The sequence below is a fragment of the Diceros bicornis genome, chromosome 5 (genome assembly GCF_020826845.1).
Source record: "Diceros bicornis minor isolate mBicDic1 chromosome 5, mDicBic1.mat.cur, whole genome shotgun sequence".
NCBI lineage: Eukaryota > Metazoa > Chordata > Mammalia > Perissodactyla > Rhinocerotidae > Diceros > Diceros bicornis.
In genome coordinates, this window is record NC_080744.1 from 29,861,300 (window position 1) to 29,887,359 (window position 26,060).

A 26,060-nucleotide genomic window follows, 5' to 3' on the forward strand; every position below is an offset into this window, starting at 1 on the left:
GGGGTGAAAGGAGAAAATAGGGGAGCTCGGAGTCATGTGAGCTTTACATTACCTGAAGATACAAGGTGGGTATCATAGAAATCTGTATGGTTGAATGTCATCTTCCACATCAGAGTCCAAACTCGAGTCTCAGATCTCAGAAAAACCAAACATAATAGTGTTCCATGCAATATTGTGGGAATTCATATGAACTGCTGAGAGGGCTTTTAGGAGCAAGAATATTATGAGATTAAAAAAACAGTGGTGGACACTCTCTGGGATTGCCTCTGTAATTCTCTTGCTTATATAAACTGAAACAGCAACAGGAAACTTGACAGTTGAAAAGAGAATAATAGTCTCATGATCCAGAATCAAATGAACAATTAAAATATGGAGCCCTTTTATCTCTGTAAAGACCATCTTTGGGGAGTGATCTAGAGAGGGAATTTATAACACAGTGGTCCTACTGAACCTGATTTCCTATTCAGCTCTTTACTCAGCATGTTGGAACTTGTTTCCATTTCTACAAATTTCCTATTCTAATTCAGAGAGTTTTCATTTGGAATAACGAGGGAAATAGAAACAATAATTTTGGCAGGCATAAATTTGCTATTTTAACTATGATCAAAAGTAATCTCTCTGATGATAAAGGAAAGTTGTATCTCAGGCAATGAGACTTGGTTCCAAGCTTGGAGAAAAGTTTCTGGAATATAGGTTAGTACAAAGGTTAGGAGCCCATGTATTTAACAATATTAAATTCTCCTTTCCCTGTCTTTTAGACTAATCCATCATCTTAATTCCACCTTGTATGTCCCAACCCAAGCTTAACACCACCACCACATTGAGAGATGCATTCTTTAGCTATGAGTGTTTTTTTTTTAAATAAGAAAGATATTTATGAAAAAATCCCATGTAGTTATCCACTTGGATAAGGTATTTTAATGGCTTTATATTATAGCATTAGCATTATATGTATATACAATATTTTACATAATGACTTCCTAATTGTTGAGCCATTAGGTATGATAACTAGAGTTACAAAGATTCTAAATGTAATATTAACCCACAATCTATAGTAAAGTAAAAAATTTCCAAATAACAGCATATGGTCAAGTAGGGTTTATTAATTTAAGAGTGACCCAACATTATGTCATATGTGAGAGGATATATGAATATAACACGTCATATTCATTAATTAATCGAGAAAAACATAAGAACATCTTGATTGATATAGAAATAGCAATAGATAAAATTGAACACCGATTCTTGATAAAATGAACTAGAAATAAAAGGAAATTTCTTCAATTGGTAAAGAGTCTCTTTATCAGAAATGATTGACAAAATCATACTTTATTATAAAACACAAACATTCCAATTAGAATCAAAGACAAAAAAATATGGCCATATGGTAAATAGAGTTATTATTCCAAGTGATTCATTACTATTCCTATAAAAGGATTATATTTGAATGTCTCACAGATGGTAGACTATGCAATGTGAATTGGTGTGCCCAATGAAGTATAAGATAAATTTTAAATATGCCACTTCTAAAAAACGTTTAAGAACCATTATACAATTTACCATAACTCTTTTCCCTGTGCAATGAAAAAAGAAAGATTTTTTTTTTTGACCAAGATTCAAGAATGAAGATGACATATACAGCCAACCAAGGGGCAACACCTAATATGAGTAATAAATTTTTTTAAAAGTTGGTGTAAGTCACTGATATTTACAGGAAATATTCTGAAAACAAAATTTGGGAAAAGTCAATTGATACAATTATGTCACTGTACCTAATCACACCAATGAAATGAGACAAAGATAATAATATACAAATACGAACATTAGAAAGGAAGAGAGAAATTTTGATTACTGGCTGAAGAAATGATTGTCTACCAAGAGCAGGAGAATCAGCTAGAACACAAAATGATTCAATAAATTGGCTAGTTACAAAACATGCAGATAATACAAACTTCCTTTTATGGATGTAATAATTTGTAAACTAGCTTTGGTGAAATTATTTCATTTTCAATAGCAACATAAATTCAAAATCACCTAGAAATAAAACTCACAAGATAATTATGAGCACCATGGAGAAAACAATAAATGTTTACAGAACTATGTAAAAGAAAACCTGGTTAACAGAAGAGGTATACTGTGTTTCTTGATGGATTGACTACTTAGCAGTAAAGGTAAATATTTTACACAAGTCAATATGCAAATTCAATGAAACTTTGACAAATCTCGATCAGATTGTGGAAAAGAAATTGTAATACAGATTTGAAACTTGACAAAAAGACTTTAAAATCTTGTTTGAAATACTTCTTAAGATTAAACATCTTTTTAAAAAGTAGAATAATGAGGTAAGATTTGGCCTACTATATACTAAAATTATATTTATTTATTTATTATTGAGGTAACATTGGTTTATAACATATAAATTTCAGGTCAACATCATTATATTTTGATTTCTTTGTAGACTACATCATATTCATCACCCAAAGATTAATTACCATGTGTCACCATACACAGACGCCCTTTCACGCCTTTCATCCTCTTCCTTCCTCCCTTCCCCTCTGGTAACCACCAATCTAATCTCTGTGTCTATGTGTTTGTTTGTTATTGTTGTTGTTGTTTTCATCTTCCATTTATAAGTGAAATCATATGGTACTTGACTCATCATCTTACTTATTTTGCTTAGCATATACCCTCAAGGTCCATCCATATAGTCGCAAATAGCAAGATTACACCTTTTTTATAGCTGAGTAGTATTCCATTGTGTATATATACCACATCTTCTCTACCCATTCATCCACTGGTGGTCACTTAGGTTGTTTCCAAGTCTTGGATATTGTGAAAAATGCTGCAATGAACATAGTAGTGTATATATCTTATGCATTTATGTTTTCTTGTCCTTTGGATAAATACCCAGAAGTGGAATAGCTAGATCATATGGTAGTTCTATTCTTAATTTTTTGAGGAATCTCCATACTGTTTTCCATAGTGGCTGCACCAGTTTACATTACTACCAGCAGAGTATGAGAGTTCCATTTTCTCCACATCCTCTCCAGCACTTGTTATTTCTTGTCTTGTCAATTATAGCCATTCTGATGGACATGAGGTGATATCTTATTGTAGTTTTAATTTGCATTTCCTTAATATTTAGAGATGTTGAACATATTTTCATGTGCTTGTTGGTCGTCTGTGTAGTTTCTTTGGAAAAATATCTGTTCATATCCTTTGCCCATTTTTAATTGGGTTGTTTGTTTCTTTGCCATTGAGTTGTATGAGTTCTTGATACATCTTGAATATTAACCCCTTCTCAGATATATGGTTTGCAAATATCTTCTCCCAATTTTAGGTTGTCTTTTCATTTTGTTAATTATTTCCTTTGCTGTGCAGAATCTTTTTAGTTTGATGTGGTGCCATTCATTTATCTTTCCTGTTGTTCCCTTCTGTGAGGAGACACAGTATATGAAAAGATGCTGCTAATACTAAGGTCAAAGAGCTCACTGCCTATGTTTTCTTCTAGAAGTTTTATGGTTTCAGGCCCTACATTCAGGTCTTTAGTGCATTTTGAGTTAATTTTTGCCTGTGGTGTAAGATAATGGTCTACTTTCATTCTTCTGCGTATGGTGGTCCATTTTCCCAACACCATATATTGAAGAGACTTTCCTTTCTCCATTGTATGTTCTTGGCTTTCTTGTCAAAGATTAGCTGTCCATAGATGTGTGATTTTATTTCTGGGCTCTCAATTCTGTTCCATTGATCTGTGTGTTTGTTTTTGTGCCAGTACCATAATTTTTTATTGCTATAGTTTTGTAGTATATTTTGAAGTCAGGGATTGTGATACCTCCAGTTTTATTCTTTTTTCTCAGGATTTCCTTAGCTATTTGGGGTCTTTTGTTGTTTCATATAAATTTTAAGATTCTTTGTTCTATTTCTATGAAGAATGTCATTGGGGTTCTGACTGGGGTCGTATTAAATCTGTAGATTGCTTTAAGTAATGTGGACATTTTAACTATATTTATTCTTCCAATCCATGAACATGGAATATATTTCCATTTCTTTGTATTGTCTTTTATTTCTTTAAGATGAATCAATAAGAAATAGAGAATTTGAATAGACCAATCAGCAGTAAGGAAATCAAAACAGCAATCAAAAACCTCCCCAAAAACAAAAGTCCAGGACCAAATGGCATCTCTGGTGAATTCTACCAAACATTCAAAGAAGATTCAATACTTACCTTTCTCAAACTCTTCCAAAAAATTGAAAAGGAGTGGAAGGTTCCTAACTCAATCATGTGGCCGACATTACCCTGATACCAAAACCAGACAAGGACAACACAAAAAAGGAAAATTACAGCTAAACATTGCTGATAAACATAGATACAAAAATCATCAACAAAATATTAGCAAATCAAATACAATACATTAGAAAGGTCATACACCAGGATCAAGTAGGACTTTTTCTAGGGATGCAAGAATGGTTCAACATCTACAAATCAATCACCATGATACACCACATCAACAACATGAAGAATAGAAATCACATGATCATCTCAATAGATGCAGAGAAAGCATTCGACAAGATACAGCATCCATTTATGACACAAACTATGAATAAAATGGATACGGAAGAAAAGTACCTCAACATAATAAAGGCCATATATGACAAACCTGCAGCTAATATCACACTCAATGGTGAAAAATTTAAAGTTCTCTCTCTAAGAACAAGAACCAGACAAGGATGATCACTTTTGCCTCTCTTATTTAACATATTAATGGAAGTCCTAGCCGGAGCAATCAGGCAAGAAAAAGAAATAATAGGGATCCAAATTTGAAAAGAAGAAGTAAAACTGTCACTATTTGCAGATGACATGATTTTATAAATAGAAAACTTTAAAGAATCCACCAAAAGACTATTAGAAATAATTAATGAATACAGTAAAGTTTCAGGATACAAAATCAATATACAAAAATCAGTTGCATCTCTATGCACTAATAACAAAATAGCAGAAAGAGAAATTAAGAATGCAATCCTGTTTACCATTGCAGCAAAAAGAATAAAATACATAGGAATAAATTTAATGAAAAAGGTGAAAGACCTGTACACTGAAAACCAAAAATATGTTTAAAACTAATTCATTTAAAATTGTAGTAGAAACTCTTGTAATTAATTCATCAAGTGCACAAAGAAAAATACTCAATTTTGGAGAGTTCAGATTCTGATAAAGGTTACTTTCAATTTAAATAAGAAGGAAAAGATGATATATTGAACAATGTCTTGAAAAATTAAATTCTATCTATGCATCTTGTTATACATAGACATACCTAGATCAATGATTAAGATAAACCTCAGAAAATATACACAAATCAATAAAACATGCACAAATACTTTTATAATTGTGGCATAAGAAAGTATTAAATGACAAAAATGGGATTTTTGAGTGATACACCTTGAGATAGTAGCCATTATCAGACTTAAAACTGCCACTATAAACTGATATGAGATCTTAACAAATATATGCAAATCTGCATGGATTAGATAGCTATCACAGCAGGGCTACAGTTTTTGACAAAACGGAAGCTTATGATGTGAATTCCAAATTGATTTCAGCATCTCCGTTGAGGGCATTTTTAAAAACAAGTCACAGTAAAAGGAATTCAAGGAGAGGGTGAAGGTCTCTGGCCAAGGAACTACACAAGAATTTGAAGCTGCCAAGGTGTCAGATAATTGTGGGGAATAGTTCCACAAAGGAGAAAACTGAAGAAAATGAGTCTAAAAAATCTATGTAACAATTGAAGAGAACCAGAAAATACAAATATTGAGTAAAAGTTGACTGCTCAAAAACACAATAAAACAATCATATGATTTATTACTGTTACATAATAACTGTAACTGTAAATTATTTGACAACAATAAAAGCATGTACAAGTGGATAAATGAAATCAAAAGTCCTTGTTTTTTCCATTGTTTAGGAAGTTTTAAATAATACTAAGTAAATTGAAATAAATTCAACACATAGAATGCATTTTAATGAGATTTTTTTTAAAAATAAAATACATGGAAAATCAAATACAAAGAGATAAAGGTGCACTGATGAGAAAAGGGCTGGTTTGGAAGCCACTGAAAACAGAAACAAGCAGTAGATTACAACTGCAGTTCCACAAGGAGACGCCAGGGGGAGGAAGATAGGAGAAGAGTTTTGAGAGACCCTAGAACCTCTAGCCATGCTGATAACTGGATGTCTCCTCTTACATAAAGCCAGTCCACAAAGACTGGGATGGTGGTTGTTTTGTCAATTGCTCAAATCCCAGTCAAAAAATTACAAGGCATGCAAAGAAATAAGGAAATATGACCCAATCAAGAGACCATCATAAAACCCCAGAACTAACCCTAGGGAAAATCATATCTATGAGCTGCCTGACAAAGAATTTAAGATAACTGTCATATGTCAATGAGCTAAAAGAGAACACAGATAGACAACTAAATGAAATAAAGAAAATGATGAATCAACAAAACGAGAGTATCAACAATGAGAATGAAACTTTAAATAACAATCAAATCAAAATTCTGGAGCTGAAAAGTATAATAACTGAACTGAAAAATTCATTAGTGGAGTGTAACATCAGACTTGACAGGTAGAAAAGATAGTCTGTGAACTTAAAGATAGGTCATTTGAAATTATTGAATCAGAGGTGCATAAAGAAGAAAGAATGAAGAAAATTGATACAAGCCTAAGGGCCTCATGGGACACCAGCAAGTGGACAAATATATGCATGCGGAATACCAGAAGGAGGAGGGCTAGAGAAAGGGGTTCAGCTTATTTGAATAAATAATGGCCAAAATCTTCCAAAATCTGAGGAAAGTAATGGACATACAGGTAAAAAAAGTTCAAAGAACTTCAACTAGAGTAAATCTGAAGAGAACCAGATTGAGACACATTACAATAAAAATGCATAAAGTCAAAAATAAAAAGAAAATCTTCAAAGAAGAGAAAAGCAATTCATCACACACAAGGGAGATTCCACAAGAATCTCAGCAGATTTTTCATCATCAATTCTTCAGGCCAGAAGGGAGTGAGGTGATATACTCAAAGTGCTGAAAGGAAAAAAAAAACCCAGAAAACTGTCAACCAAGAATACTAGGATCAGTCAAAACTGTCATCTGTTATTCAAAAATGAAGGAGAAATTATGACTTTCCCATATAAATAAAAGCAGAGGGAGTTCATTACTGTTAGACCTGCTCTATAAGGAGTGATAAAGGGAGTCCTTCAAGATGCAATTAAAGGATAGTAGACAGCAAAACAAAGCCACATGAAACTATAAGGTTCTATGTTAAGGGTAACTATACAACAAACATAGTAACCTGTACTATTGTAATTTTGGTGCATAGAATTTAAATGATAAAAACGTTAAAGAAAACTATAAATCTATGCTAATGGGTGTAGAATATAAGAAGAGGTAACTTGTGACATCAATAACATAAAGTGGGGGTGTGAAACTATAAAGGAGTAGAGGTTTTATGGTCAATTGAGGTGAAGTTGTTATCAGTTTAAAATACAATGCTGTAACTGTAACATGTTTTATGTAACTTCAATGGTAATCAAAGAGAAAATACATATAGAATATACACAAAAGGAAATGAGAAGGGATTCAAAATGATCATTACAAAATATTTAAAAAAAACACAAATGAAAGCAGTAAGAGAGGAAAGGAGGGACAAAAATGTTTCAAGACATACAGAAAACAATGAACATGATAGCAATAGTAAATTCTTCCCTATCAGCAATTACTTTAAATGTAAATAGATTAATTTCTTCAATCAAAAAACATAGATTGGATGAATGGACTAAAAAAGTAGGATCCAACTAAACACTTTCTATAAGAGGTTCACTTTAGATCTAAAGACATGCATAGGCTGAAAGTGAAAGAATAGAAAAAGATATTCCATGGAAATGGTAAGCAAAAGAGAGCAGGAGTGCCTATAATAATAGCAGACAAAATAAACTTTAAATCAAATACTGTTACAAGAGACAAAGAAGGACATTATATAATGATAAAAGAGTTGATTCACCAAGAAGAAATAAAAATTATAAATATTTATTTGCCAAACTTCAGAGTCTCTAAATATATGAAACATTTTGAAAGAATTGAAGGGAGAAATAGATAGCAACACAATAACAATAGGACACTTCAATACTTCACTTTCAATAGTGAATAGAGCAACAAGACAGAAGATCAGTAAGGAAATAGAAAACTTGAAAAACATTATAAGTCAATTGGATCTAACTGACATATGCAGAACACTCCGCCTAACAACAGCAGGTTATACATTCTTTCACAAGTGCACATGGAACATTCTCTGTGGAAGACCACATATTAGCCATGGAACAAGTCTTAAAAAGTCCAAGAAGATTGAAATCATACAAAGTATCTTTTCTAATCACAATGAAATGAAATTAGAAATCAATGGCATGAGGAAAATTGGAAAATCTACAAATATGTGGAAATTAAACAAGACACTCTTAAACAACCAATGGGTGAAGAAGAAGTTACAAAGTGAATTAGAAAATAGTTTGAGGGAAATAAAAATGAAAACACAACATACCAAAACTTACAGACGTAGTAAAAGCAGTGCTAAGAGGGATGTTTATGTCTGTAACACTTACATTAAAAAAGAAGGATCTCTAATTGAAAACCTACCTTTACACGCCAAGTAGAAAAAGAACTAAACTCGAAGATAGCCAAAGGAAGGAAATAATAAGGATTAGAGCAGGTGTAAACTAAATAAAGAATAGAAAAACAATAGAAATCAAGAGTGGGCTTTTGAAAAAGTCAACACATTTGACAAATCCTTAGCTAGATTAGCTAAGAATAAAAGAAAAAAGACTTCAAATAACTAAAATCAGAAATGAAAGAGGGAACATTATTACCAATGCCACTGAGATAAAAACAATCATAAGAGAATACTATAAACAATTATACACCAATAAATTGGATAACATAGAAGAAATGGATTAATTCCTAAAAACGTACAACCTACTAAGACCTAATCATGAAGATAGAAAATATGAACAGATCAATAATCAGTAAGGAGATTGAATCAGTAATCAAAAACCTCACAACAAAGAAAAGCTCAGGTCTGGATGGATTCAGTGGAGAATTATACCAAACATTTAAAGAATTAACATGAATCCTCCTGAAGCTCTTTCCACAAATTGAAGAGGAAGGAACACTTCCAAGCTCAATCTATGAGGCCAGTATTACCCTGACAGCAAAGCCAGACAAAAACACTGCAAGAAAAGAAAACTAAAGACCAATATCTCTGATGAATATTGAAACAAAAATTCTCAACAAAATACTATGAAACCAAATTGAACAGCACATTAAAAAAATTATATACCATGACCAGGTGACATTTATTCCTGAAATGCAAGGATGGTTTAATATATGAAAATTAATCAATGTAATATACCATACTAACAGAATGAAGGACCAAAGAGACAATCATTTCAATTGATGCAGAAGAACCTTTTGGCAAAATTCTACACTCTTTCATAAAAAAAATACTCAACAAACTAGGAACAGAAGTAAAGTACTTCAATGTAATAAAGGTCATTTATGAAAAGCCCACAGCCAACATTAAACTTAATAGTGAAAGACCGAAAGCTTTTCCTCTAGATCAAGAATAAGGCAAGAATGCCCACTCTCACCACTTCTACTCAGTGTAATATTGGAAGTCCTATCCAGAGCAATTATGCAAAAAAAAGAGATAAAAAGTATCCAAATAGAAAAGGAAGAAGTAAAATCATCTGTTTGTATGGGGCCGGCCCAGTGGTGTAGCGGTTAAGTATGTGCATTCCGCTGCAGCAGCCCAGGGTTCACAGGTTTGGATCCCGGGCACGCACCAATGCACCACTTGTTAAGCCATGCTGTGGCAGCGTCCCATATAAAGTAGAGGAAGATGGGCACAGATGTTAGCCCAGGGCCAATGTTCGTTGGCATAAAATTGGAGGATTAACAACAGATGTTAGCTCTGGGCTGATCTTCCTCACCAAAAATAAAAAAAAAATAATTATCTGTTTATAGACGTGATCTTTTATGTAGAAAACCCTAAAGATACCACCAAAACAACCGTTAGAACTAATAAACTCAGCAAAGTTGCAGAATACAAAATCAACACACAAAAATCAATTGTGTTTCTATACACTAGCAATGAACAGTTCAAAAAGGAAATTAAGAAATCAGTTTTAGTTACAATAGCATCAAAAAGAATAAAATACTTAAGAATAAATCTAACCAAGGAGGTGAGAGAGTTGGACACTAAAGGCTATAAAACATTGATGAAAGAAATTATAGACACAAATAAATGGAAAGACATCCTGTGTTCAAGGATTGGAAGACTTAGTATTGTAAAGATGTCCATGGTATCCAAAATGATCTACACATTCAATGCAATACCTATGCTAAGTGAATCTAGCAAAGTTGCTACAATGATCTAGAAAATGAAATTAAAGAAAAATAAAATAACTTACTATGGTTCAAAAATGTCATATTTAAAGACTAAAAATATTTTACAAAATTGATACAAAACCTTTACTCTGAAAACTAAAATGCAAAACCAAGAGAAATTAAGTGAAGAGATATACCATGTTCATGTATCAAAGACTCAATGTTAGGGGCTGGCCCTGTGACCTAGTGGTTAAGTTTGGTGTGCTCTGCTTCAGCTGTCAGGGCTCGGGGGTTCAGATCCTGCGTGCAGACCTACATCACTCATCAGCTATTCTGTGGTGGTGACTCACATGTAAAATAGAGGTAGATTGGCACAGATGTTAGCTCAGGGATAATCTTCCTCAAGCAGGAAAAAAAAAGAAAAGTGGCACAGATGTTAGCTCAGGGTTAATCTTCCTCAGCAAAAAAAAAAAAATTAAAAAGAGTCAATGCTGGGGCCGGCCTTGTGGCACAGCAGTTAAGTGCACATTCTCCACTGCTGGTGGCCCCGGTTCGGATCCCAGGCAGGCACCAATGCACTGCTTGTCAAGCCGTGCTGTGGTGGCATCCCATATAAAGTAGAGGAAGACGAGCACAGACGTTAGCCCATGGCCAATTTCCTCAGCAAAAAGAGGAGGATTGGCGTGGATGTTAGCTGGGGCTGATCTTCCTCACACACACACACAAAAAAAAGACTCAATGCTGTTGCATGGCAATTGTCCTACACTGACTTATTGATATATTAAAATCCCAATCAATATCCTTACAAGTATGTTCAAGGAAATTGAGAAGCTGATACTAAAATGTAGGTGAAAATGCGTAGGATCTAGAATACACAAAGCAATACTAGAGGATAAAGGGGGAAGATTTACACTATCAGATATCAAGATTTAATATAAAGTCTACTGTGATTAAAACAGTGCTATATTAGTAAAATAACAGAAAAATAGAGCAGTAGATTGAAATGGAGGCACATACATATACAGTCATGTTATTTATCGGGCAGCTTCCATAGTAATCCAGTAGGAAATCAATGGTCTTTTAAATAAAATTTTTAGGTCAATTTCAATATCCACATGGAAAAAAATAAAACTTGACACCTTACCTACCTACCTACTGCATACAAAAATTAATTATAAAGGGATCATATCTCTAAATATGAAAGCCAAAATATTTAAGCATCTATTTTAAAAAAGGAGAATATTTTCATGACTTTGAGAGAGATCAAGATTTCTTAAAACAGAAGTGTCTTTAACAATATATGAAAAAGCTTGACATCATTAAAATTAAGAATCTCTACTTACTAAAAGACACCACTAAGAAAGTGAAAAGGTAAGCCACCAATGGGATTAGATCACTGCAATACATACATCCAACAAATAATTTGTTTACACATTATGCAGAGATTTGTGTAAGTCATAAGAAAATACACATGACCCAATTAACAACTGAGCAAACAACATGAATATGCACATCATGATAAAGATTTCCAAATAGCCAACAAACAAACGAAAAAGTTGTTACACGTCATTACTTATCATGAAAATGCAAATTAAGCCACAATTAGACACCCCTACACACCCAGCAGAAAGGGTAAAAATAATTTTTTTTAAAGATGGCTAATAAGTGTTGGAGAGGGTGTGGAGCAATGGAAACTCTCCTACAATGCTGCTGAGATTGTAAATTAGTACAATCACATCTGAAGAATGTTTGGCAGTTTCTTGTCACGTTAAAGCTACTTTTATCCTAGAATTGTAAAGTTCCACTTTGATATATACACAACAGAAATGAGAGTTATGTTCATCAAAAAAAACGTGTACAGGAATATTCATAGCAGCTTTACTTGTATCTGCCAAAAATGAGAAACCACCCAAATGTCCAACAACGGTGTAATGTCTAAGTAAATTACGGTATGTTCATACAATGGCAGCAATAGTACAACTCACTGGCAATAAAAATGTACAAACACTTGATAAATTGGATAAATTTCACAGACGTAGTGTCAAATCAAAGAAATCACATATAGAGCATATATCACATAATCCCATCTATGTGAAAGCAAAATTAATTGAAGGTGATAGAAGTGATAAAAAAGGTTAATTTTGGAAGTTACTCTATGAGGGGGGGCATGAGAAAGCCTCTTGAGTTCCTATTAAGGTTTTGTGTCTCCATCTGGTAGATAGCTTACATAAGTAAAAATTCAATCAACTGTAAATTTAGGCTAGGAGTAAATATTTCAAACATTTCCATAACGCAATATTCTTGAAGTCGAGAGAACTTATATATATTAATAATAAATACTCAGTAAGTAGAGTGAACGACATGAACGTGAAATTTTCAGAAGAAAAAATATGTAACTAGTAAAAACCTGACTAAAACATTCATTCACACTGCTGACTAGGCAAACACAAATTAAGATAACAAGCTATCATTTTTACCCATCATATTTGCAAAATTAAAATTAAATAACAATACAGTCTGATTTCATCCAGTGTTGGAAAGAGTGTGAGATTAGTGCCATGTATATTGTTCATGAGAGTGTAAATTAGTACAGCTTTTTTGGGAGAGGGAAAAAAATCAGTCGACGTCTCAGTAATTTCACTTTCAAGCCTCTATGCCTTACCAACATTCAATAAGTATCTAAGGAATTATACACAAAATTCAAAAGTGTTCATTGTGGTGCTATTTTTAAAAGTGATAAAATAGTAGATGATTAAATTGTAAAATAAAATAAAATAGAAACAATAAAAACATATTGAACAAATGGAGGAGGCTTTTACATCTTCCCTGAATGATGTGGTTAATGATTAGGGAAGAGATATTTCAGAGCTATTTTCTTTTCTCATACTTGGAAAGATGTAAATTTTTTAGTGAGACATAAGAAACACTTTGAGATGTTGTAGAAGCAAGAATTGATCAAATTTTTTTTATAGCCCTTATAACAGAAATCAAAACACTTATGGATATACCACCACTTATGTCAGTTGTCAGATATCTCAATACTGAGCAGATAATTAAAAAAATCCAATTTATAATACAAACAGGTATAAATAATGTGACTTCATTTATAGAGAATTGACTATGGAAACAGAGAGGTCTATATTTGAAATCTCAGTCAATATTATAATAATAGTATTACCAGCAGAGGAGATAATTGAAGGCCAGAATGAAGCAGAATTAAGGCAATTGCCCATAAAGACATAAGCCAGTTGATTTTTCATGAGAGGTTAATAGAGAGAGGCTCTCCATTGTCTCTAGACATTTCCTACTAACCAATGATATATGGAAAAAGTGATACTTAGGAATTTAAAAAACTCTTCAATATTTTGGAGTAGGAGGAGAAAATAAAAAGTACATAGATAAAATTAGTATTCCTAGGAAATTGTCTTGACATGAGTACAGCCATGTTTGGCCGCTCCATTGACCTATAGCCACCAGCACACAAAGAAATACAAAGCTGCTTTCTGTGTGGTGGGAACTGGCCTTTTCCCGGGAACTGGCCTTTCTGCCATGGAGGGAGTTGCAAGTTGTAACAGTTCAAGGCTCTTGGAGCATCATGGCCATCTGTGCCGGGCTAAGACGATAACCAAAGAAAACAATGCACGTACACAACTACTGGGCTGGGACGTTAGCCAAGGGGCTCAGTGCACGTACGCCACTCATAACTGTTTTGTGCATGGGAACACTAGATGCTTGCTCTGTAAACTCTGTAACTGCTTATATAAACTGCTGGAAGCTGAGACCTGGTGAGAGTTCCACCTGTGGAAGGGACACCTTGCCCAGGATGTGTGATCCTTGCCCAGCCGCGTGGATTGACAGGGCTCTCCCGGCAGTGGGGCGTGGATGTTGTGAGTAATTAATTTACTATAAAGTAACTGATTTGATGTGTTCTCTTTTCGGTCAACCTGGTGTTTCTCTTTCCAGTTAATTTGTGTCATTTCCCTTCAGTCGATCTGATGTTTCCCTTTCAGATCGATCTGATGTTTTTCCCTCTTGTTATATGACCTATTCGGATCTGCTGCTACCTCAGCCGATGTGGATGTTTTCCCTTTCCAGTCGAGCTGGTGTTTTTTCCCTCTTATTATTTGACCTATTCGGATCTGTTTGCGGACTATCGCCTTTACTATCCTCTATATAATAAAATATACCTTCAGTCCATTTGTTTAAAGTGAAAAATATCTTTTACATCTCCAATCAAATCCCCAAACCTCTCATAACAGAAATGTAAAATACAAAGAAACAGATCTAACCATAAATTCTACAGGATAGATGAGAATACATGTCTAAATAGAAATATAAATAAAGATCTCTAGAAATTCTCAAGAAAACGGATATATTAAGAGGAGTTGCGGGCCGGCCCAGTGGCTTAGCGGTTAAGTGCATGCGCTCGGTTGCTGGCAGCCCGGGTTCGGATCCCTGGAGCACACGGATGTACCGCTTCTCCGGCCATGCTGAGGCTGCGTCCCACATACAGCAACTAGAAGGATGTGCAGCTATGACATACAACTATCTACTGGGGCTTTGGGGGAAAAAATAAATAAATAAATAAAATTATAAGAGGAGTTGCTTCTGAGTAGGTAAACACACACTTAGAAATTATTAACTCTACTAGAAATTTTAAACTGCTTTTCTTCATGTTCTTTTCAAAGGCTGCTTTTATTTCAATATAACAAATTCTATGAGAAAAGAAAGGCAGGTTTATAATAAGAATACTAAGACACAAAATTGAGGAATTTATATATGACATATCTAACGATTGATACATAGAAATCTCAAATCCACTATATAATGTTCCTGTTCAAATAAAATATGAAATTTCAGATTTAAAAAAAAAAGTGTCAATAATTTTAACAGAATTGGTCAGTTTATAATGAAATGACAAACAATCCCTAAAATTTCATTCTCTTAACACAACAGATATTTATTTTTTATTCATACCACACTACTAATATGGGATGTGGATCAGCAGTTGGTCCCTGTTTATTATAATCATTAATGGATCCATGCTGAGGAAGGCTCCACCTCTACGTGGGTTTCTGTTATCACAGGGGTAGAGCAAAAGGTATGTGATGAATCTCACACTAGCACTTGAATCATCTCATATTACATTAACCAGTTGAATTATCCCAGTATGTTCAATAATTTGAATAAAATTTCCTGAAAAATATAATTACTCAGGTGGTAAGCAGAAGTGTTTAGAAAATCTGTGTAGGCTGAGATTTAATAAATACATTAAATCTATTCTTAAAATTCTTACCTCAAAGAAAATCCACATTAGTGAATTATTCAAATATATAAGGAAGAAATAACACCACTATTGTACAAACTCTTCCTGTGAATAAAAATAGAAAACAAATTTTAATTCTTTTTATGCCAACAGCATGTCTTTAATTCTAAATCAGACCATGATATTTCAGTGAAAAATTAATTTCACCTATGAACGTGAATTTAATAATTCTTAAAAAATTATTAGCAAACTGAAGCTATTGATATATAAAAAGATAATACAACTCTTATTATTCCAGGTATGTAAGGCTAGTTTAACATTCAAACATCAATCCCTGTAATTAACCATGTTTACATATTGATAGAAGTAATAAAAAATTTGATAAAATTCAACATCAATTCATTAAAAAAAAATGGTAAACTACCAACACCAGAGAATCTTATACTAAGGAATACTTAATCTAATATAAAGTATCTACACAAATACCTAAAATAAATATTGTGCTCACTGCTGAAATATTAGAAATTTTCATCTTGAGAATAGAAAACAGATAAGAATGCCAGGCATCACCACTTTAATTCAACATTGTTCTGGAGGGTCAAACAGTGTAATGAAGCAAGAAAAAGAAATAAAATGGAATAAGAATTGAAAAGGAAGAAATTAAATACTCATTATTCACAAATGACATAATGTATGTATACATATCGAAAATCCAGAGGAATCTACAAAAAGTCAAATTAATAAGTGAGATTAGCATAATGAGTGGATACAAAGTCAATATTTTAAAATCAATTGTAGACTTCCAGATCTGAGACAAGAAGGAGAAGATGTGATTTTCTGTATTCCTTCCACTAAGTACAGCTAAATCTCTGGATATTATAAGCAAAGCAAACATAAGAAAACTCTGACAGGTGGAGAGAAGACAGACTAGCTGGATACTTCAAGACCCAAGAAATGACATGGTGGTAATTTCCTTTTTTGACTTTTTTCTTTTCTTTTTCCTCATATAACTTTGAGTTGGAGCAGACAGCAACCCACAAATGCCAACAGATGCAGAAAAAGATACTCATAAGAAAAGCTAGATCTTTCTAGCCAAAGGTCAAATAAAGGAGCAGCCCAACAAGATAGAAAACTTTTAGACAATAACTGCTCCATACCAACAAAACACCACAAATCAACTGCAGCCTAACTTCATCCCTGTCAGCAAGGACTGACGGGAAAGCCTAGATTTCTAACCTCCCCAGCAGTAATAATAGCATCTCCACTAGTGTCATTAGACACCATGTAGTAAGGCTGTAATTCCACCTCATCTAGTGCAATTAGGCACCCCTCCTTCTCCCTGGCAAGGTGGTACCAGCAAAGGTTAGGTTGAAAGCCAAGACTTTCAACACTTTCCAGAAGTAAAGATAACTTGCCCCTCATGGTGTCACTGGAGGTCATGTGGGTAACAATAAGGAGGTGCCCTTCTGCCAGAATGAAGTTAGCAGAAACCTAGAGAGGAGTTTTAACTCCCACTTCTGCTCAGCAGTTGTGAGGTACTCTGCCAAGCCCCCTGAAGAGTCAATAGAGGCCAAGTGGGAAATCTAGATTTCCACCACTATCTGGCAGATGGATTAGTATCAGATGAGACCTGGTAAAACAATAGATTGTTTTGTTTTAATCCCCACATGTTTAAATAACTTTCAGAGTTTCATAAAATAAAACTCATATGTCTAGGATTCAATAAAAAATATCACTCATTATACAAGGAACCAGGAAAATCTCAACTTGAATGAGAAAAAGACAATAAAAAACTTTGAGACGAAACAAATGTTAAAATTATTCAACAAGCATTTTAAATTAGTCATCGTAAAACTAGTTCAATGAGCAGTTACAAGCATGCTTGAAATAAATGCAAAATAGAAAGTTTCAGCAAAGACTGAAAAAGATATGAAAAAAAATGGAGTTTTTAGAACTGAAAAATGCCATTACCAAAAAAAAAAAAAGAAAAAAAACACCTTAATGGATAGACTCAAAAGCAGACTGGGGAAGACAGAGGAAAGAATCAGTAAACTTGAAGGTAAAACAGAAAAAAAAAATAAAAAAAGAAGGAATCTTGGAACATCAGAAAGGAAGAGGGAACAATGAAAAGAGTAAATGTGTGTCAATACAGTAGACTACTTCTCTTGAGTTTTCTAAATTGTGTTTGGCAGTTAAAGCAAAAATTATAGCATTGTTTAATGTTGTACTTATTATATGTATATATGTAAGAAAATTATATTAAAAATATGTGAGTTCAAAGAGACTGAGAGGGTAATAAGATTTCTAGCCTAAGCTTGAACTGGTAAAATACTGACACAATTTGACAGGGATATGTTATGTATACATAATATAATATCTAGGGTGAACACTAAAAAAATCTGTATGGAGAGATACATTGAAGGATGACACCAGCATAATGGTAGCATAAGACATGCTTTGTTTTTGCCACCTGCAACAACTTCAATTCAGCTACCATCCACGGACAAAAGCGCCTGTGAGGGAGCTGTGAGATCCAACACCATACACTAAGGGACTTAGTGGGAAGAGACTCACTCACCCATGTGTTGGGTAATTGGAAACAGACCTCAGTCCCAGTTATAACTCCTGTAGTGGCCCACAAACTGGCTCCAGCCCCTCTCAACCATGTTCTATCTTGACCATGGAAAATACAGTCTTAGATAGTCACTCAAGGACAAGAAAGCCTTTCTGGAAGTCCAGGCTTCCTGAGAAGTTCCAGCATACTATTGGAGAAAAACATATGAATTTGGACACATATTGTTCCTCACATAAAAGAAACAATTTTACTTTACTCACATCACCCCTCTCCCAAGGTGGCACAGCTTAGGGCCAAGAGAGATCTTCTCGGTCTATGATTCCTCCCATGGGGGAAAGGGAGAGCGTGTGAGTGAGACCAAAAATTTGAGCTTTAGTTCCACATTTGTGAAAACAAAAGAGAGGCTGTCAGTACTTGGCCTGGTACATTGCAGGATCCAGAGACGGCGTACAAACTCAAGAATTTTGCCACAAGAAGGAGCAAGAAGCAAGAAGCAGGTGTACCCCAAGAAGGTCTGAGATAGCCTCAGAATCTCTATCAGGGCTAGTATAAGGTGTCTTTCTCCCAAAGGTAGTTAGTAAAGACTGGAGGAAGTGATTGATATTTCAAATGTGAAGACAGAAATGCAAAATATTAAGAAACATGAAAAATCAAGGTAACGTGACATCACCGCAGGATCACAATCATCTTGTGATAACTGAACTCAAAGACATAAAAATATATAATTTACCCAATAAAGAATTCAAAATAGGTGTTTTAAGGAAACTCAATGAGCTGCAAGATTACACAGAAAGACACTTCAACAAAGTCAGTAAAACAATACATGAACAAAATGAGAAGATTAAAAAAGAGATAGAAATCATAAAAAAGAATCAAACAGAAATTCTGGAGCTGAATAACACAAAGAACAAAAAGAAATGCAGAAGAAAATATAAACAGCAGAATGGATGAAGTACAAGAAAGAATCTATGAGCTGGAAGACTGGAACTTTGAAATTATCCAGTCAGAGAACAATGAAAAAAGGTGAAGAAAGCCTCCACGATCTATGGGATACTAGCAAAAGAACAAATTTGCAAACTATTGGAGTTCCAGAAGGAGAAGAGAAGGAGAAGAGGGAATAAAACTTACTTAAAGAAATAATGGCTGAGAACTTCTCAAATCTGGGGAGATATTTGGATATTTAAGTTCATCAAGCTCATAGGTCACCAAACAAAATCAACTTAAAAAATCCTCTTCAAGACATGTTATAATAAAACTCTCAAAAATCAAAGGGGAAGAGAAAATTCTGAAAGCAGCAAGAGAAAAAAATTTGTAATTTACAAGGAACCCCCAAAAAAGGCTATCAGTGCCTACCACAGCAGAAACATTATAGGCCACAAGAGATTAGGATGATATAGCCAAAGTGCTGAAAGAAAAAAAATGCCAACCAAGAGTATTTTACCTAGCAAAGCTGTCCTTCAGAAATGAAGGAGAGATAAAGACTTTCCCAGGAAAAACAAAAGCTGAAGGAATTCATTGCCACTAGACCTGCCTTACAAGAAATACGGAAAAGAGTTGTTCAAGCTGATATGAAAAAAGGCTAATTAGTAACATGAAAAACATATGAAAAATACAAGATACTGGTAAAGGTAAATATATAGTCAAATCCAGAACACTCTAATACTATAACATGGTGGAGTGTTAACTACTTAACTCTAGTATAAACGTTAAATGACAATACTATTAAAAATAACTATAGATATAATAATTTGTTAATGAATATTCAACAAAAAAGAGATAAATTGTGACATCAAAAACACAAAATGGGAGCAGACAAGTAAAAGAGTAAAATTTTATTGTGATCAAAATTAAGTTGTAATCAGCATAAAATAGACTGTTATATCTATAAGATATTTTGTGTAAGCCTCAAAGCAAACACCTATAGTAGATTCACAAAAGACAAAATGAGGGAATCCATGCATACTGCTATGGGAAATAATCAATTCAAAAAGGAAAGGATCAAGAGAAAAAGAAAGAAACAAGAGAACTACAGAGCAGCCAGCAAACAATAAGGTGGCATTAGTAAGTCTTTAGCTATCAATAATTACTCTAAATGTAAATGGACTAAATTCTCCAATCAAAAGAAATAGCAGCTGAATGGACCAAAAAACAAGGCACAACTATATGATGCCTACAAGAGATTCACTTCAACTATAAGGACACTCATAGGCTTAAAGTGAAGAGATGGAAAAAGATATTCCATGCAAGTGGAAACCAAAAGAGAGCAGGGATAGCTACACTTATCAGACAAAATAGACTTTAAGCCAAAAGCTATAACAAGAGACAAAGAAAGTCTTTATGTAATAGTAAAAGAGTCAATTCATCAAGAAGATTTAACAATTGTATATGTATATATATATGTGTGTATGTATATATACGTGTGTGTGTGTGTGTATGTGTGTATATATATATATATATATATATATATATACACACACACACATATGTATATACATTCAACATCAGAGTGCCTAAATATATTAAGCAAATACTAACAGATCTGAAGGGAGAAATAGACATTCACACAATAATAGTAAGACACCTCAGTACCCTACTTTCAACAACAGATAGATCATTCAGACAGAAAATCAACAAGTAAATGTTGGACTTGAACCATAATGTAGACCAAATAGACATAACAGACATATATAAAACAATCCCTCCAACAGCAGCAGAGTACACATTCTTCTCAAGTGCACACAGAACAGATCATATGGTAGACCACAAAACATTTCTTAACAAATGTAAGAAGATTAAATTCACGCCGATTATCTTTTCCAACTACAATGGTATGAAACTAGAAATCAATAACATGAGGAAAGCTGAAAATTTCATAAATACGTGGGAATAAACAACACACACATGAACAACTAGTGGTGAAAGAAGAAATCGAAAGGGAAGTCAAAAAATATCTTGAAACAAATGAAAATGGAATCCTAACATACCAAAACCTATGAGATGCTGCAAAAGTAGTTCTAAGAGGGAAGTTTATAGTGATTGACACCACTTTAAGAAAAAAGAAATACCCCAATTAAACTTCAACATCTCAAGGAACTGGGAAAGGAGCAAACTATGCCCAAATTGAACAGAATTGAGAAAATAACAAAGATCAGAGCAAAAATAAATAAAATAAGAACAAGAAAAACAATAGAAAGATCAATGAAACTAAGACCTAGTTTTTTTGAAAAGATAATTAAATTGACAAACCTTCAGCTAAACTAAGAACAAGAGAGAGAAGACTCAAATAAATAGAATCAGAAAAAAAAAAGACGTGTTATAATGGATACTACTGAAAGACAAATGATCATAGGAGACTACTGTGAACAATTATAATCAACAAATTGGATAACCTAGAAAAAAATGGATAAATTCCTAAAAACATATAACTTACCAAGATTGATTCATGAAATACAGCCACAGATGGCTTCACTGGTGATTTCTAACACTAAAGAATAATCAACACCAACTCTTCTCAAACTCCTGCAAAAAAATTAAGAAGAAAGAACACTCCCCAACTCATTTTACAGGGCCAGCAATACTTTGATACCAAAACCCCAAAGGTATATTATGATAAAACTACAGATCAATATCCCTAATGGACATATGTACAATTTTCTAAAAAATATTAGCAAACCCAATTCAACAGCACATTAAAAGGATCATAAACCACAATCAAGCAGGATTTATCCCTGTGATGCAAGGGTGGTTCAATATACTCAAATCAATAAATGTGATACATCACATTAATAAAATGAAAGATAAAAATCATATGATCATCACATTAGAGCAGAAAAAATCATTTGACAAAATAACACACTTTTTCATGATGAAAACCGCAACAAGTTGGGTAGAGAATGAACAAACCTCTACATAACAAAGGCCATATATGACAAGCACACAGCTTCTATCACACTCAGCAGTGAAATGTTTAAAGCTTATCCTCTAAAATTAGGAAGAAGACAAGAGCTCCTACTCTCAGCACTCTTATTCAACATAGTACTGAAAGTCCTAGCCAGAGCAATCAGCAAGAAAAAGAAATAAAAGACATCAAAGACAGAATGGAAGAAGTAAAATTGTCTTTGTTTGCACATGATGTGGTCTTATATATAGAAAACCCCAAAGACTCCACCAAAAAACTGCTAGAACTAATCAACAAATTCATAAAAGTTGCAGGATATGGAATAAATGCAGATAAATCAGTTTTGTTTCTATACACTAACAACTAAATATCTGAAAAAGAAATAAAGAATGCAATCCCAATCACAATAGAATCAAAAACAATAAAATATTTAGGAGGTAAAAGATCTGTTCATTGGAAACTACAACTTTGATGAAAGAAATTGAAAAAGATACAAACAAATGGAAATATGTCCCATACTCATGGATTGGAAGAATTAATATTGTTAAAATGTCCATCCTATCCAAAGATATCTATAGATTTAATACAATTCCTATCAAAATTCCAATGACATTTTTCATAGAAATAAAAAAAAAATCACGAAATATGTATGGAACCACAAAAGACCCTGAATAGCCAAAGAAATCCTGATAAAGAAGAGCAATGGTGGAGGCATCATACTTCCTGATTTCAAACAATACTACAAAGCTACAGTAATCAAAACAGAATGATTACTGGCCTAAAAATAGACATATAGACCAATGGAATAGAATTGAGAGCTGAAAAATAAACTCTTCCATATACCACCAATTAGTCTTTGATGAGGGAGTCAAGAATATTCAATAGGGAAAGGATAATCTCTTCAATAAATGCTGTTGAGGAAAATGAGATAACCACATGCAAAGGAATATTTGACCTCAGTCTTACACCACTTAGAAAAATTAACTCAAAATGGATTGAAGACTTAAACATAATATCTGAATCTATAAAATATATTATTACACTGAGAAATCTCTAAAGTTGAACCATCATTGGATAAATCATCCTGGGATAAATTACACTTGGTTAAGGAACACCTAAATACAATATTGGCTTGAATATGTACCAGTGTCTGGTTTTTTTGCATCTGTTATAATAAATACTGAGATTGATTTATAATTTTACTTTATTGTTCTTTTCTTCATTTGGTATCAAATTTATACTAATCCTATAAAATAAGTTTGAGAACTTTCTTTTTTTCTGGAACACTTTTATATAGGGGAAGAAATTTATTTTCTAGAAAATTTAGCAAGATCACTGATAAAGCTTTGACAGCCTGGGATACTGTGGGAGGGAGTAAGAGGGGGTTAGTATTTCTACAAAAACTCGATTTTTTGGCCTTATTTTTATTTTGATCTTATCAGAAGCTTATTTTATTACTATTAAAATAAGTAACATTTTACTGATCATTTATATGTTTATATGTAAACATTTTTATTGAAGAATTACATATATTTACAGGAGTATACAAATAATAATTGCATACTCAATAAAATTCACAAAGTGAACACAACTGTGTAACCAGCACCCAGATTGAGAAACATTATGAGTACATTGGAAAGTCCTTCACTGTCCCTTCCAACCTCTATCCACTAAGGGCAACCACAATCACAACTTTTAATGCATACATTAATTTCTTTCTATTCTTGAACTTATAAAAATGAAATTATCCCTTTCATTTCCACCCAACACCTCTACTGGCATCTCTATGTGTAATCTTACACTTGCTTTATCTCATGTCAAGGCTTATTTTCAGGAAGAGAAATTTTATATCAATCACACAGACCATGCCTTCTGCTTCTGCCTAAGATGGAGTAACAGAAACTGGATTTACTCTTCCATCTGAAACAATTTAAAAACATAAAATACAGGAAACAACAGTCCTCAGAGTCTTGGACATCAAGCAATGAAGGATGACAATTGTCTCTGAGAGATAGGAAACAAATGAAGTGAATCCTATGATTGCCCACCTTTTTGCTGTGAGAGAGTTTCCAGGCTGCAGCACAGAGAAGGAAAACTCAGGCAGAGTCTGATGAACATCCACAGTTGAGGAGATGAAGATGTGAATCTGGTGAGACCAAGGCAGCTAGCCTTCACAGGACAGAGTATCAAAGAAGAGAGAGATGCATAGAGAAAGAAGAGTTGTTTTAAAGTCTCTAAATTGACTTTCAGAATACCTTGATCTGAAAAGTCTAGATGTGATTTCAGTAAATGGAAATGGACTGGATTTAATAAAGACAGAAGTGAAAACCTTTCAGATTTAATGGTTCATTGAAAGCAGATGTAACATCAAAGGTATATAACACAAGCATTTTATTCCTAGCGAGAACGTCAGATTCTAGACGTTGGAAACTGGACAGAAAGTGTTTCTTGAAAAGAACCTTAGATTTGCAAAACTGAGTCACTTCCTTGGGCAAGATCATCAGGTCCCTCCTGATGGAGGAAGACGAAGTATCAGGAAAGCCAATGATTAAAGATAGCATTTCTTTCTATGGAAGTCTCCTTAACCTTTTCTTCTTAAACTGCTTCTGAGCTCAAGTGAAAGAGCTAGAGGAAGAGGAAAAGATCAAAATGAAAAAATAGTTTCCCCATGTATAGGGATGGAATTTTACTTCAAATGGAAATGCTTAATTTGGGGGGTTTCCTTTGAGAATTTAGCATTTAGAAATGACTTAAATTATAAAACTATTTGGACAAATAGTTTTATTTAAAAGTGATTTTAATACTCCTGTTAAAGAAAAACATTAATATATCACAGAGAATTAGAAGAGGAAGAAGCTGGTCTCTTGATGATTGCAGTTAAAGACAAGAAGAAATATTTAAGATGCTTTCAACTTCACAAAAACTTCTCAATGACCTTTCTACCGATGATAAACACTATATTTTATGAGGTCACAATTTTTTAAATTAATACATCCTAGTGACATATTTCTGAGAACACATCTCAGCCCATAAATAGAGAGTTCTCTCGTAAGCAAATCCTTTCAACTACCCTTTAATGGCAACTACTCCTGCAGATAGATAATGTCAAGATTATTCAGTGATTCTTAGTCATGATTGTGAATTAGTATTACCTGAGGCAGCTTACAGTAAAAAGCAAACTTCTGGGATTCGTTTCTAGAATTCAAATTCAGCAGGTCAATGATGGAACCATATTATTTGCATTTTTTGAAGCATCCCAGGTGATTTTAATATAAGCAGTCTTCAAATGACACTTTGAGAAACACTGTATTATGTATTTAAATTACCTTATTTCAAATAGGAAAATGAGTTTTGTAAGTGCTTCCTCAAAATTCAAGGAAATTCCTCTATTTGGAACCTATGGATTCCTGTGAACAGACAATGGCAAGTTCCCTGCAAAAGCCCATAGTTTGTGGAAAACAGAAACTGGTGACTCCTTCTACTCATTTCACTAAGGCATCAAGCAACCATGTTTATTCAGTCTAGACAACTAAATTCCAGGGAATTCTGCACCTAGGTGGATAGTGCAATAGTCCACAACTGTCTTCCTAGATCTGGCCAAAGTAACATGAAGAGTTGAGCAGATTTTGGGTATGAGACATGAGCCATTGGATAGTTCTAAAAAATCAGAAACACTTTGTGGGATCTAGCATATATTTGGCTACTTACTATATGCCTGGTTCTGTGCTAAACACATCGTGTGTGTGTGTGTGTGTGTGTGTGTGTGTGTGTCTATAGTAGTAGGACAAAATCCAGAATCCTTGGAAATCAGAGAAAAATTGAAGTAACAAGTTATGTCTTTCCTAAACAGCAGGACTGGATTATGTTTCCCTCTCATGTGCTCT